This window comes from Podarcis gaigeae (genome assembly GCF_964106915.1).
Source record: "Podarcis gaigeae genome assembly, chromosome: 15".
Taxonomy (NCBI): Eukaryota; Metazoa; Chordata; class Lepidosauria; order Squamata; family Lacertidae; genus Podarcis; species Podarcis gaigeae.
In genome coordinates this window covers 5,825,687-5,841,706 of record NC_139692.1, presented here as the reverse complement: position 1 = coordinate 5,841,706, position 16,020 = coordinate 5,825,687, and positions in this window count along the sequence as shown.

Genomic DNA, 16,020 nt, shown 5'->3' with positions numbered 1-16,020 from the left:
TCTTATTTACAACCACCCAAGAGTTGGCATTGATTGCCTACTTCTTCTTTCATAAGATCATAGAACTGCAGAGCTGGAGTCTTGTCGTCCTCTTTAGAATGCAACAGTTAGGAACAAAACCTGAGAGTGCCACATGCTGGTGCTAGGCTCAATAGACTTACTTCATTTTGTTGCAAGCATACCCTTGTAAGTATGAAATCAAATCAAATCAATATGATGTTTGCATGAGTAATTTAATCTTGGGCCTCTACTTATTGGCAAAAAAGATGCTATTCTTAGCATTTATGATTTGACATCTATATGAACTTGCATCTTCCCCTCCCCCCCCCCAAAAAAAGGCTGCCTTGAGCTTGTGCAATTTTCATGTCTTGAGAATACATTAATTGCTGCTTTTATTGTTCTTTGGAATAATTTCTGTGGCATCCAACATTTTCCTTACTGTAATTAGCATGAATGAAAATCATTTCAGACAATTGTTAGAATTGAATAAGGATGATAATAATGTGTTGGGGGGGGGGGAATCCTCCAGGACAACTGATAGCTAAGGCCAATTATTATTCTATTATCCTGATGTGGAGAATATATGGTTTTTAAAAGGAAAAAGGAAAAGTGTGCGTGTGTGCGCATGCAGGCATGTAGAGAAAGAGTTCAGTCTGTGTTTGAGACAGTGTCTCTCCACATTCTTACAAGAAATCCCAACCCCATCTGTACCAGGCTGGCAGCAGTTGTGGGATTGCATCAGCTACCAACAGCCCAGGCCTGTCCAAAACGACACAGAAAATAGCCCTGGCCCTCCTGAAACCAGCCCCTAATCCCCAATATGATATTCCCAGATTTGTAGAATGGGTAATTTTGTCAGGGATCACTTTGACCCTTGTTTTAATATGGAACCTGGCAAAACTTTTCACCGTCAGTTAAAATAAAGCCCAAAGCAGACACTTTTGCCTCACAGAATATCCTGTTATTACCACCATCACTATGTAGGATTGGTAGGATGAGGCTGCAATTGCCATGCAGAAAAAAAGAAAAGTGAGTGTCAGGGAACTGCCATCAGTGCAGGAGGGAGAGAGCAAAAGCCAAATGGATTATAGAGAGCCTCCAGGGATCGTGGGAAGTAGCTCCTCTTCAACAGAAGAGAGTAAACGCGGCTCCAGTGGAGAGGAGGTGCAGGAGTCGGAAGTGGTGAGGCCGTCCCAGGACTCCTTGCCTGGGAGAAGCAGGGAGGGAAGAGGTCCTCCGCTGCCCACACCCTCTTTGCGCAGAAAGCATTCGCACAGAGAGGGGAAGCGCAGACTGGGCATCAAGAAGCTGCTTTGCTGGGGAAAGTTTAAGAACCGCCCACTCACAGATTCTGCCAGCGATTGAGTCAGCCACGGGAGAGTGGCGCTCCAGACAGATAAAGTTTATTTTGGCAGCAAAGCCAAGTCTTCACAGCCAAGTAGGGAGATATTTGCCTGCTTGCACAACCAAATTGAACAATTTCCACATAAATCGTAAGTCCTAAAATAAAGATACAAAAACTATATCAATAACAGCAACAACCCCTAAACAATACCCCAGCCCAAGAGTCTGTTCAATAGACTCAGCTTTTGCAACTGTATTCAGAGCTCCGCCTTTCCAGGCCAGGTGGGAAAAGGCCTGTAAGGCAGGGAGAAGCTCCTCCAGGACTCACAGCCAAGATGGAAGTGAGTAGATGGAGTCTGCAACCTCCAGATGCACAGTTGCTGACTGCTTATGGGAGCCTAATGTTAGCAGCTGGCAGTAGGGGAGGCTACACACCTACATGATTCTAACTCTTGCTTCCTTGTTGCTTTGACTCAAATTTCAAGATGCTAAGGGCACAATGGGAGGAATCTGTGGTCCTTCAGATTTTATATGGAAACCAACTCCATTAAGCCTCAGCCAGCATGGGCAATGGTGAGAGAAGATTGTAGTTGTAGTTCAGAACCATATGGGGGGGTCACTGTACTATTTTACTTCCTTGCCTGAAGGGTATGTGTGTGTCCCCTCTGTAGGTATGGGGGACCATGGGGTTCCCACCACTTAGGTATGGATGAAACAGTCTATTTTAGTTTCAGCTTCTCATTTTCCATGCTTAGCTTCCGTTTTCCATATTTCGACACCAGCCCTGTGAAAATTCACAACCTTGTGAAAATTCATCAGCATTTTAGTATAAATTGCTCTCAAGCTACACATTTTTGGGCAGTATTTGCCTAACTATCACATCTTTGCAAAGCATTTTTCTCTAACATAATGCTTTTTGTTTGTTATTTTTAGCATTATGTGCATATTTATGCACATTTTGCCCCAATAGAGACATATTTTGACACATTATTCAGATAGAGAACTGCACTGAAAAATTTGGAGAAGTGTGAATTTTAAAGGATGGCTGTGTTTCAGTTCACATTGTTTCAAATTGAGTGGGAAATGAAACTGAATTTCTCCACTATAGCTACTCACCACTCACCACCGTGGTTTCTCCACAAGATAACCACAACATTCTAACAGTCCCAAGAGAGAACCATTTTCTTCCCTTCCAACACAGCTTGTCTTCCCTTTCCTGCCCATCACACATTCTCACTAGCCGCTGTTGCCTGCTACCTCACCTCCAGAAGATAAAAGGTATCTGCTGCTTTTGAGGAATAAAATAATTCATTTACGTTTTCTGTTGAAAGTGGAGAGGAAGTCTGAAGTGCTTTGGATCCACAATGAAAAGCTGATCCTAATTAACAAAAGCAGGATTAGTTTATAAATAAAATACGAGCCACAATACACTGTTCTACAGCTCTTCAAAACAAAAAGGAATTGTGATTCAAGTGCACATTTGATCAGAAACGTCTGTTGTAAAGGTCCCATCAAAAATGAATGAATAGCAGACTCTTGTTCATGCCCTACTGATTTACCCTCACTTATCCTCACAACACGATAATTGTGTAAAAGCAGAGATTTATTAGAAACATAGGGAGCTGTCTTATGCCGAGTCAGACTGTTGGTCCATTTAGTTCAGTAATGTCTATTCCGACTGGCAGTGGCTCTCATTAGAAATGTGGCTTTTTACAGACAAAAAACCCAGTGCTTTTCAATCGACCGCAATAGAACATGGCTACAGGCCCCTAATAAGACATGGAAAATTGTGAAATGATACTTTGTGTTTGAAAACCGATGTGATTAAAAAATTTAACTTATCTAGACTGACAGTGCTTCTACTGGGGTAGTGGAGGGATTGTTGATTGCTGCTCTTTTGTATTAGTAAGATATAATTTAAAAAGATATATTTAAGGAAAAAAAGAAATGTGCTTCTGTTTGCTTGCTTGCTTGTGGACACCCACACATATTTTGATTTGTCTTCATTATTTGTAGAGGCTTCTGGATTGCTTTGAATATAGGCCCAGTGGCAGCTGTTGGTTAATTTATTTCTGGGCAGGGTTTTCTGATTGAAAGGGGACCCTTTACATTTGCGGGCAACCCAGACACTCAGGCACCAACTGCTTAAGCATTAGTGTGGGGGGAAAGAGGGAAACATAAGAAGAGCTCTGTTGGATCAGGCCTAAGGCAGCTGAAATGCATTTTGCCTTGAAGGCCTCCAAGAGAAAAAATGGTTCCTAGACGTTTCATGCCACAGTATAGCAGACCTGCATTGGTTACACTTAAGCCACTATATGTCTGCAATTCAAAGGATTACATGTTACAAAACCAAGCTTAAATGCATGAGCATCTTTGCCTTTTGAAACAGGATTATGGAAAGAAATGCTACATTTGCTAAAAGAAGTTTAACTCAAAGCCACTTGACCCTCCCCTTCAGCCTTAGAATTCCCAGTGCAACTGATTTGGCTAGTGAGGTTTGAAATGCGGGGCAATGGGGGCGGGGAGGAGCAAAAAAAAAAAAAAGAATTCCAGAACAGATGGATTTATGAAATGAGCTCAGTGGCAGATGGTGCTTAGAAGCTTTTATTGGCATATAGTGGATTGTAGAGTTCTCTGTGTTGTTGTTTTATTTTTATTTTTTTATAGGAGCACTAGTGGTATGTAAATTTGCACAAGTGTTGACTTATTGATTCTGAAAAAGATTCCCCTCTCTCACCCACTTCCAGAACTGCTACCATCGGCTGTTTTCTCACGTGGCTGCATCAGAGGGAGAGGTGAGGCTGTGAGGCCGACTCCATCAGTTTATCTGAGACTAACTGTCCTTTAGCTCCTCCCCTCCTTCAGATTCGGGGCAATCTCTCAAAGAAACAAAGATCTGAAGGTGCCTCACTCACAAAGTGCAACATGCAGGGCTGGCCCAGGACAATTTGGCACCTCAGGCAAGTCACAAAATGGTGCCCCCGCCAAGGGAAGAAGGGGGAATGAAAATCTATATCCAGAACAAAGGGGAATAAAGATCCACAGCAGCGCCTCCTAGAGGCCACCAAGAGGCATGGGGGTGGGGACTTCCGGGTTGGCGCCATCGTTTAATGGCGGATTCCCTCCGAGCTCCGGAGGGAATCGGCTCTTCAGAGACCGGGTCTTACTGCTGCGGCGACGTGGGGACCCTTAAAATCACAGGTGTAGAAGCCAGTGAGCGTAGTGACTCGGCGGGCACCATTTGCACCCCCCAATCCGCGAAGGAGCCTTTTTAAAGGCTTCAGAACGGGGACGGGGTGCGGCGCAGTGCTGAGAGTACTCCTTCATCTGTGGAGTGAAGCCGCGAGCCATTATCAGAGAGCGCTGACTTTTTCCTTGGAACATTCGGACTTTAAAACAGCAACCCATGAGTAATACGGAAATTGGAATCTTAAAGAAAAATTTTGCGGATCAGGAACGAGCGGGGAAGGGTTAAAAAGGAAGTCCACCCGCCTCTTTGTAAACAATTTAAAGCAAAGGACCTGCTACCTAAGGTCGAGAGAATCTTTTCTTTTTTTAGTAAAAGACTTTGATTTCACGGTTTTGACATTATAAGAATTTTTGCTGGAGGATTAAAAGATTAATTTGGGGAGCTGAAGTTTCACCCCGGACCCGGGAATGTCCCACGAGACAGCCTGTTGATGAAAGACTGGAAAGTTTGACAGCTGTCAAGTTGGCTGTCGAGACGGAAATGAGAACCTAGTTTCTGTTGCGTCTGTTGGTTAATTTGTAATAATTTGTTGAAAATAAGGAAGGGCTGATACAAAATAACCTGACTTTTGGACTTGAGCTGAAAGGAATACTAAGGAACTAAAATCCCCCTAGAGGGGTTTAGTGACATTACAGGAATGGCTGGAGGAAGGAAAATCCAGGCTGAATTGGACAGAGCATTTGTTCTCTTGGGAAAGTTACGAGGCCAATCTGATGTTTTGGCTATGAATGTTACAGCTCTGGATTCAGCAGTAAAGAACATTGTTGAACCTGATAAGGACTTGAAACAAGGAGCCTATCCAATTGAACAAATAGAGAAAACGGAGAGCTTTGACAATATGGAGCAGGTGACAGATGTTGTCCCTGAAGAAAAGGAAGGAGGAGCTGAAACTGTGCAGAAGTTTTGAAGCCTGACATGATGACAAAAAAGGGAAAAAAAATCTGATGTGGAGAGCCTGGCCTGAATTGGAGGTGGAAGTTGGAGCCTGGGGGACATTTGGACCTGAAAGGAGTATAAAACAAGATTTGAAGTACCCCATAAGCTTTATCACTAAAAATGGAGGTCTGGCTGGTAGAAATATGGATTCTGTTGGGCCAGAGTTTCTTAGAGATTTGGATCCTGTTGGGCTGGAGCTTCTTCGAGATTTGGAGTTTAACATAAAAGACTACCAAAAAGACCGGCAGAGAGGAACTGTGAGAGAATTGAGAGCCTCGGACGTGAGATCTCCAGGCTAAACAGTATATTGAGACTGATGGATTTTTGTTGAGGACTGAAACTGGGAAAAGGGTGGGTGGAGTCTGGGAATCCAAAGGGTATATAAATATAGTTTTATTTTTACTTTGCTTTGTTATTGGTATGGAAATTGGGAAAGATGTGGAAGGGAAATTTTGGTCGACTTTAGGAAAAACGTTTAAAATGTTTAAGAAAAAATAATGAGGTATAAATATTGTAGGTGTAAATTTGGTTAAGTTAAAATTGATCTTTTTTTAAATGGCTAAATTAAATGAAAATAAGGTTTGTAAATATAAATTGAGGAAATGGAAGAAAGAAGAAAAATAAAATAACAACATGTTAGAATAAATTAAATTAAGTTAAAATGGAGAAGTAAATTAAGGATTTGCTGAGCCAATAATTTAAATTGGAATACAAGAAGGGGAGGTGTGAGGAGGTCTGAGAAACAAGTTAAAAGAAAATAAGTATTTAAACTTTCAGGTATTTTTAATTGTTTTTATTTTTAAGTTTTGGATTTTTGGATTTTGTTTGTTTGTTTATTTTTGTCTTTGTTGTTATATGTATTGTTCTTTTTTGAAAATGCTAATAAATATTCATTTAAAAAAAAGAGGCATGGGGGTGGGGTTGCCAAGGAGGCAGCAGATCTGGCCTTCAAAGAACATGCTACAGTGGCAGTGGCAGCAGCAGGCGAAGCATTCCTTGAAGGCCAGGTCTGCTGCCCCTGTGGATCCTGCCACCTAAGGTGGTCACTCTATGTTGCTTCATGGGTGTGCTGGCCCTGGTCCAATGTTTTGTAATATGAGGGATCCATAGGCAGCTCCTGATAGGCTTATAGAGTAAGGCCTTACAGTTTCCCATTGTAAAATAATACCCAGGGAGCAGGGGAATCAAAATGTCTTGTCTCTGCAACTGACTGAGAGGAAGGGGGGAAGTAGGGAGGTTGGCATTGTGCAAATGCACCAGCAGGTGCACTGGATTGGTTCTGCCAATGTGTTTGCACCATGCTGACATCCATGCAGCCTCATCTCTTCCCTCCATCTCTGTCCTGGTAAGGTTCATAAATTCAAATAATGGGATATCATTTAAATAGTACCAACCCTCCACTGTGATCTGTGAACCACTCTGGGAGCATTTTGGCTGAAGAACAGTGTGTATGTACACACACAGAAAGAGAGGGGAAAGGGAACTGGGAAGCTGATAATTCAACAGGGCACCAGGGTGCCTGAAAATTTGAAATATGTTCTGGTACTGTTCTTAAAGTCCTTGTAATCAGAACTTCCTAATACCATTATCATTCAGTGAAAGTGGGATGAAAATAGCAACTTAGCCAGATTTTGATCACAGAGGGTTATCATGCTAGGAAATAAATAACCTTATAGGATTTAGTCTCCTGAGCTTTACACTCCTTTATTTGAAATAATCTTCCCAGATGGCAAAATCCAAAAGGACTTAGGGGAGAGATGCTTTGCTCTGTTTGCTGACAGAAGGTACATATTATCAGATAAGCTTTTTCAAAGAGAACCTGTTGGGAATTTGGTGGTCATAATGAGATAGTTCTGTACAGCGGGTGGGTGATGGGCTAGGTGATTGAAGTTGCATCAGGGAAGAGAGCAGCATGCAATACCTTTTCAGGACATTGCCTTGAATTTAGCTGGACACTTTTGTAGCCCCCTTTATGCTACGCATTATGAATGTTTCTGCTGTAATATTTTTCCCCAAAGACTTGGAAACTGAGCCATTGTAAAAACATTCAAGAGTATTTTAAGTGACTCTCTTAGGTTGCTAGTAGATTTAGATTGTGATCAAGGCTGGAATCACCAACTAGCACTCCCAGGCAACTGCCAGGGTCCAAACATCCCTGTCAGGGTCCACTGGTGCTGATGCCTGTCTTGGCCATGATGGCGCCAACACTTGGCTTTGGTCTTCCTTTCTACTCCTTGCCCCACCTATGGTCTTACTTGGTTGCAGTGGGAAACTGGGGAGCTACCTGGCATTTTCAGTTTCCTACAATATCTCACATAAATGTTCTAGTATTTAAAATACACAGCTGCATATTGCAGGACCCTTTTGTATCAGAATGGAGGAGATATTCAATTTACTTCCTATCTAAAGGCAAACCAACCTAGTTTGCAGTTTCTGAAACAATATGCGAACCAAAACTCAGCCTTCCTTCAGAATTTGTCCTTCAAATTTTGCAGCGTAGTCTCCAAGCTAATGTGTAAAGCATGCAAAAAAAGGAACATATTGGGGGAAATGACATTTAAGATGCATTGTATTCTGGAAAATTGCTTTGCAAAAATGGGTACAATAAGCAAAACTGCATAAATAAAGGTGAACATCAGGAGAAATTCACACTAAATGCTGATTAATTTTCATGAGAACTGAACCTATGAGTGGAAAAAATGAGAATTTTTGGTAAAAATAAATTGACAGATTTACCAAGGTTTGTGCACTGTATGTTACTAGTGGGGATAGGCAATGTGGCAATGTGTGTGTGTCTAATTACCAGCAACATCAATAGGATTTACTCCAACACTACCAGTAACACGATTGCAGCCCAAACATTTTTGTTTTGCTTCTGTTGACTTCGTATCCTTTTTGTTTACCATTTCTATCCTTGTTGTTTACAGATTTTATTAGTTTTTGTTTCAAATAGCCAAGCTATTTGAAATACAAGACAGACAGCCTTATTAGTGGTGATGCAAAGGATCTGGAATATGCTCCCGGTGGAGGTTCACATGTTTCCGTTGCTTATCTTTCTTAATATACGCATTATTAGAAATGGACAGAAATTTAAAACACTTTCTAAAAAAACAACAGGGTGTTTGTTTTTTTAACCACAGCCCTAGTTACACCTATTTATTAATTTACTTGTAGTATTTTTCTCCTGTTCCAGAGGGTAAAACCTAAACCAATAGATTCCACTTACAAGAAAGCAGATTCTGACTAAACATCAGGAAGAACGGTGCAATGGGCTCCCTTGGAGGGTGTTGGACTCTCCTTCATTGGAGGTTTTTAAGCAGAGGTTGGATGGCCATCTGTCATGGAAGCATTAATTGAGATTCCCGCCTTGCAGGTGGTGGGACTAGATAATCCTCAGGGTCTATTCTAAGACTACAGTTACATTATTCTGTTTCTATACCACTTCATTGCAAACGTTTCTTAATACTGTACAAAAACATAATGCAATAGAAATGAAAAGTCTGTTAAAATGATAAAACCAGGATCCCATTAAATTGCTTGCTAGAATAAAAAATATATATTCATTTAGTGGTAGAGGTTTGATAGGGAGAGAGCCTCTCTGACCTCAACTGAAGGAAAGTCCCAGGGAACTTAGCAACACTTACTTCTGAGTATGTATACTTGGGTAGCACTGTTAATATCAACATTTAGTTCTGTCACTGCTTTGAATTTGTGGTTTTACTTTTATATACTGGATTTCTGTTTCTTTGTTGTGTTGACTGGAGAATGTATTGCAGCTCCATGATAGAGCACCTGGTTTCCATGCTGAAGGTCCCTGTTCCATTTGCAACATCTCCAGATAGGGCTAGGAATGGCCCTTGATTAAAGTCATATGATATGCTGCCTCCAGTTTTAGTATTTAATTTTGTTACATTTCCAAGACTGTATTGTCTATGACTGACATAAATTTAATTTGCTAATGCTTTTGTTATGAACCACGTTTAGGTTTAAAAATGGCATCAGCATTGAAAAATAATTCTGAATAAGTTGTGCAGTTCTGTTTTAGATCAATTTATAGAGGATGAGTCTGTTAATGAATATTGTCCCTAACAATTACAAATTGAATCTATATATTTAAAGATATTTTTTAATTTCAAGACTATGCAACCCACAAGTCATACCAGAAAAAGCCCAAGAGAAACAATTAAAAAACAAAAACATATACACAAATAGAAACCTATATTAATTAACAGATGCAACACTCACAGCGAGAAAACAAAAGAAAGCCCCAGTTAAGTATTAACTGATTTCATGATTCATTGACTTCAATAATTCACAGAGCTGAGAATAAACATTTTTCAACCCCTATTCTGAAGAAATAGCATCTAGTCCAACTTCCTGCAGTGCAGGAATCTTTTACCCAATAAGGGGCTTGAACCCAGAACCTTGAGATTAAGAGCCTGATGCTCTAGCAATTGAGCTACCCCTTAGGACTCATTGGGTTTTAATTGCTGTTTATCCACTCAGGAACCTCAAGGTGAATTATCATCATCATCATCAGACTCTGACCTCTCTGGGGCTTGGAAAAAAAATGTTTTTTCTTTTGTGAAAGCAAGCAAAAAACCCCATTGTGCTGATACTGTATCCTTCTCTATCTGAGTCATGTGGAACTTGTAGCTAACCGCTCTCTCATGGGCAGAGAAAGCAACAACATCCAAGGCCCAAGCCCAGGCAAACAGTGGTTCAAGTAAGGGTTTGGACAAGAGGCTAGTTGAGAGGCAGTCAAGCACAGGATTGAATAAAAGGCACAGTACCAGTACCTGTCCAAATTTTTCCCATCTGGTACTGAGACATTTGATCCAGAGGTGCTGAAACCACACCCAGCAGAATTTCACCAGCTGTAGGCGGATCTTATTTTTGTGGAGAACCTGACCTCCTGAGGAGTATTTCCCTGAAGTCTGGAAGTTCTCCTCATGGAATGGATTTCTGCCTGCCATTTAGGGAGCCACCATTCACATGGGCTCAAGGCCTGTTCAACCTCAGTTTCTGGTGTTGAATTATCCTGCTACACAGGCTGCCCCCTTTCAACCTTGCTTGAGAATCCTGACTCATCCTTACTCCTAGATCTAGTTGGGTCCTGGCTAAGCAGTGGGGCTCCAGTTCGTTATCGGAGAACAACCTGGTCATAGATGCATCATCAATACAGAGACAGTTCTCTGGCCATTAGCAAAAGTGTACTGTTAAACAAACAAACAAATATCACTCGTATTTGAAGCAGATAAGAGTTATTGAAGAAGTTGCCTTGTAATAAAGTGTTTTGCCCCTGATTAATTTGCAGTTGTTGTTCTGTCTTCTCTCCTAGTTTATCTTGGTTCTCCAGCTGCTGGTAGCATGTGTTTGCAATATGTTGTATAAACAGACCCCCACATGCCATTTAAAGATTTTCCAAAAAACCCCACAAAAAACCCAGCAACTCTCTCTTGAGAAGTTTATACTTTGTTTTCTATAGGTTGTGTGTCAATCTAAAATGTGGGAGCCATCCCAGCCTGTGTGCTTAAATCTCATTAAAACTAGATGTAGCTTATTGGCTTTAAAAGCACCCAATAATATTACACATTACAGTTTTGTGAGACTGTTGAGCACTTAGGCAAGTAAGAGCCTTTCATTTACCTTTCCCTTTTGTTATAACTGAAATATTAATGGTGTGGGGGGGGTAGATGTGTGTTAGGATACTCTTGCCAATCTGCTAAATATTATTAATCCATTCATTTTAGAAATTGATGCTTTAATATGTATTTGCATGAAAACCAATTAAAAATATTTGGATTATACATACATACATAGATGCTTTAGACCAGGCTTGAGGATCCTAGGTTCCAGCTGGGCTCCAACTTTCATCAGCCACAGCCAGGGCCGGCCTGATACATGTTGGCACTTGAGGTGAACCTCAAAACCCCACCAAGGAAGAAGGGACAAGGTGGGGGAAAGAAAATATTGATACTGAGATATGCTGCCCATGGGGATCTTGCCACCTGAGGGAGTCAAGTCACCTGGTGTCATGGGTGTGCTGTCCCTGGCCCCAACCAGCCAACCAATGGTCAGGAGTGATGGGAACTGTAGCCCAACATTTTAAGGGCCTTAGGTTACCCACCCCTCTTTTAGGCAATGGTGACAGAGCTTATTTTCTCTGTAACAAATGTGTACAGTTAAACAGTGGAAAAAGCTAACTGTGCCATCAGTCTCAGAATGGTACAACAAAATATGACTACCATAAAAATGATTAAAATTAATATAAAGGTAAAGGTAAATGGACCCCTGACCATTAGGTCCAGTCGTGACCGACTCTGGGGTTGCGGCGCTCATCTCTCTTTATTGGCCAAGGGAGCCAGCGTACAGCTTGCGGGCCATGTGGCCAGCATGACTAAGCCACTTCTGGTGAACCAGAGCAGCGCACGGAAACGCTGTTTACTTTCCCTCTGGAGCGGTACCTATTTATCTACTTGCACTCTGACGTGCTTTCGAACTGCTAGGTTGGCAGGAGCAGGGACCGAGCAACGAGAGCTCACCCCGGCACGGGGATTCGAACTGCCGACCTTCTGATTGGCAAGTCCTAGGCTCTGTGGTTTAACCCACAGTGCCACCCGCGTCCCAAAATTAATATACAGTAGTATAAAAAAGCAACCAATGACTAGAGAACTGTGTTTTTAGAACAGAGGTTCCCAAACTCCCCCTCCCCAAAGCTAGGAAATTGCTGGTGGCTTTAGGAGGATCACTTAATTGCTTTTCTGCCTGCTGCAGCAATTGTAATGCAATATGCTAAATTATAATGCGTTGCATGATTTTTAGTTGTATTTTTTCTAGACATGCCTCAGTCCACCTGAATGAAGCTCCAAAATAAAACAAAAACACTTTGTTTTATTATAGGTACTTGCATATAGGAAACATGTTATATTCATGTGTACACTATATCCTTAAAGGTAAAGGTACCCCTGACCATTAGGTCCAGTCGCAGACAACTCTGGGGTTGCGCCGCTCTTCTCGCTTTACTGGCTGAGGGAGCCGGCATTTGTTCGCAGACAGCTTCCGGGTCACGTGGCCAGCATGATTAAGCCACTTCTGGCGAACCAGAGCAGCACACGGAAACGTCGTTTACCTTTCCGCCAGACCGGTACCTATTTATCTACTTGCACTTTGATGTGCTTTTGAACTGCTAGGTTGGCAGCAGCTGGGACCAAACAACAGGAGCTCACCCTGTTGCGGGGATTCAAACTGCCAACCTTCTGATAGGCAAGCCCTAGGCTTATACCACAGCACCACCCGTATCCCTACACTATATCCTTAGTAGCAGTAAAAAGAAGTTCCATGGCATTGATGTAAAAAACCAAAGTACAGGAAAAGTAAAACACAAAAGGGTTGTAACCAACTAGGCTCTACTCGGAGTAGGCCCACTGAAATTAATGGACATAAATTGGCCAGGTTAATTAATTTCAGTGGGACTATAATTAGATACAACCCTGAATATTTTATTATTTACAAAATATTATTTATTTTATAAATAATAAAATAATAATTATTATTAAATGACAAAAACCCACCCAAATATTTAATCAATAAGCATGCAAACAATTGTTGCTGTTTTTGCTTTCAGAGTTGTTATTCTGAAGGGATATTTGCATAATCTTTTACTGACGTGGCAAAACTCATGGTTCCTGCCAACCTACAAGCAGAGTGCAGCCACAGAGAGATACTAGTATCTCAGTGGAACTAAGGGAATCTGACGACCGTCCATTACCACCCTTTTTGTAATCTATCATATATTACCGTAAGTCTCAGCCCATTCCCTCGCCAAATGCTGAGATAGAGAGATTAATTCATTCTCCTCCGCTGTTTGTTGACTGCCAAGAGCACAAGTGAATATAATTCAGTGGCAGAGCACATGCTCTGCACGTATGAAGCTCCCAGATTCAATCCTTTAGGGCTAGGAAGAACCTGCTGGAAACTCTGGATAGCCACTACTAGGCAGTCTACTAAACAATACTAATGGAGATGGACCAGCTGTCTTCATATAAGGGGCATTTTCCTGTCTTCCCGGTAGGGGTAAGCAGCAACCACAAGATTTGCCTTATATCTGTAGCATTTGGAAGCATCACAATCTGTTTCAGATTCACTCTCTGTCATTTCATTTCAATTCATTATTCTAGTCTCAATCCAATCTGTTAAATCTGGAACTCTGATTTGTCCCATTGGAGAATCTGAAAATGACTGCAACTTTCTTTCCCCTTGTAACATAAGTGGCTAGAATTTTCAGGCAAATGAGCTCCTCCAGAGAGAATTAAGTCTGCCAAATTTCAGGCTGATTCATTGGAGGGGGGGTTGTGCAGGGAACTTTTACAGGTTTTTTTTTCTTCCTTTAAAAGGAAAATGTATCTAAACCTGTTTATTTTATACAGAATTGGATGCATATTGCAGGCATGGTAATCCATTCTGAAGGGCTGACGCCTACCAAATTTCAGTAAGATGGGTGCAGAAAGTAAGTCTCTTTTACTGGGTGGAGAAATCATAGATTACATTCCTTCTCCTATGTATTTTGGGACAATCAGTTTAAAAACTGGGTACGTGAGGGAGGTGCCCCTGAGTAACAAATCACCCAGAGTCCAGGGAGACAGATCTAGGGGCCACTACAAAAGTTACCATTAGGTTAGGTTACCTTTGTTGTAAGAAATGGGAAAGTTGTGGTTTTTCTTGCTGCCCCTCTAATAACCTCCATATGCGGCGGGAAAATAGAGAGATATGGTTTTATATTGTTTGGTAAGAAAATACAGTGGACCCTCCGGATAGGAACTTAATTCATTCCGGGGGTCCGTACATAGCCCGAAAAGTCTAGAGGCACCGGTTCTGTACATGCAAGCGGCGCAATAGAGCATTTCTGCGCATGCGTGTGTGGTAAAATCCAGAAGTATACACGTCCAGGTTTGCCACGTTTGCAACCCAAAAGTTATGTTACCCGAGGATAACGTAACCCAAGGGTCCACTGATCCATCCCAATATTCTGCACCACTTATAGACTGCTATAACAGCCCAAACTTCTCATGGTTATTTGGTGTGCCCCCGCAGGGGTTGGGACAGCACCATGCATAACAGCACCTGGAAGTGAAAAGTCTTGCCTGGACTTCACTACCCACCCTCAGTTTCAGGTCCTTGCTGAGGAATCCATTGGTCACTGGTTATCAAGGCTGGAAATGAATTTTAAACACAACCATAATTACACCTGCTGTTACAGATAGGTAGCCGTGTTGGTCTGCCAGAGTCAAAACAAAAAAAATTCCTTCCAGTAGCACCTTAAAGACCAACTAAGTCAGTTCTTGGTATGAGCTTTCGTGAGCATGCACACTTCTTCAGATATAGAGGGACGCAGGTGGCGCTGTGGGTTAAAGCCTCAGCGCCTAGGACTTGCTGATCAAAAGGTCGGCGGTTCGAATCCCTGCGGCGGGGTGCGCTCCCGCTGCTCGGTCCCAGCGCCTGCCAACCTAGCAGTTCGAAAGCACCTCCGGGTGCAAGTAGATAAATAGGGACCGCTTACCAGCAGGAAGGTAAACGGCGTTTCCGTGTGCGGCTCTGGCTCGCCAGATGCAGCTTTGTCACGCTGGCCACGTGACCCGGAAGTGTCTCCGGACAGCGCTGGCCCCTGGCCTCTTAAGTGAGATGGGCGCACAACCCCAGAGTCTGTCAAGACTGGCCCCTACGGGCAGGGGTACCTTTACCTTTACCTAAGGTGCTACTGGAAGGAATTTTTTTTTGTTTTTACACCTGCTGTGCTAGGGGTAGAAAGAAAACATGTCAGGAAGGAGCAGGCCTCTCAGCTACAGATGTCCTTTATTGCTATATAGCAATAATGGAAAATAAACTCACCCTGGGGCTCTGCAGCATGCAAGCTACAGGGGCTCAAGAGTTCCAGAAAGCATTACGCTGAAATGTAATGCCCACTGGCATATATCATGAGACCCAGGTGGTGAGGTTTAGCCTCAGTAAGAGCATTTGTCATTATTAGGTGTTGCTGTTTTGATTTTGCCACAACTGGTTTCCCTTTTGAATTTATTTTCCCCTTTATTTTGTTTAATTGAAATATTTTTCAATTAAATATAATTATAAAAATGGTGGAGATGCATTGGACCCCACCATCAACTTGAGGGAGACCCCCATAATGGGTCATGGGGGTGGCTTACTACACTAGACAGGAAGTGGATACACACAAGAGACTCTGCTGAAAAGTGCGGTTAAGTGGGGGGGGGGGGGAGAGAGGTGGCTGTGATCCCTGGCAGACACAAAGGGGCAGCAGGTCTACCAAGCAGCAAAGGTGGAGCCATTCCCTCCTACATTAGCTGCATTCATGTCTTGATAGTTTACATATACCCTCTCTGCAGTATGTGCAGGCTTGCTGGTACATACCCTCCAACATTTCTCCGATGAAAGTAGGGACGTCCCATTCTGTAATGATAATTTTACTATTTATA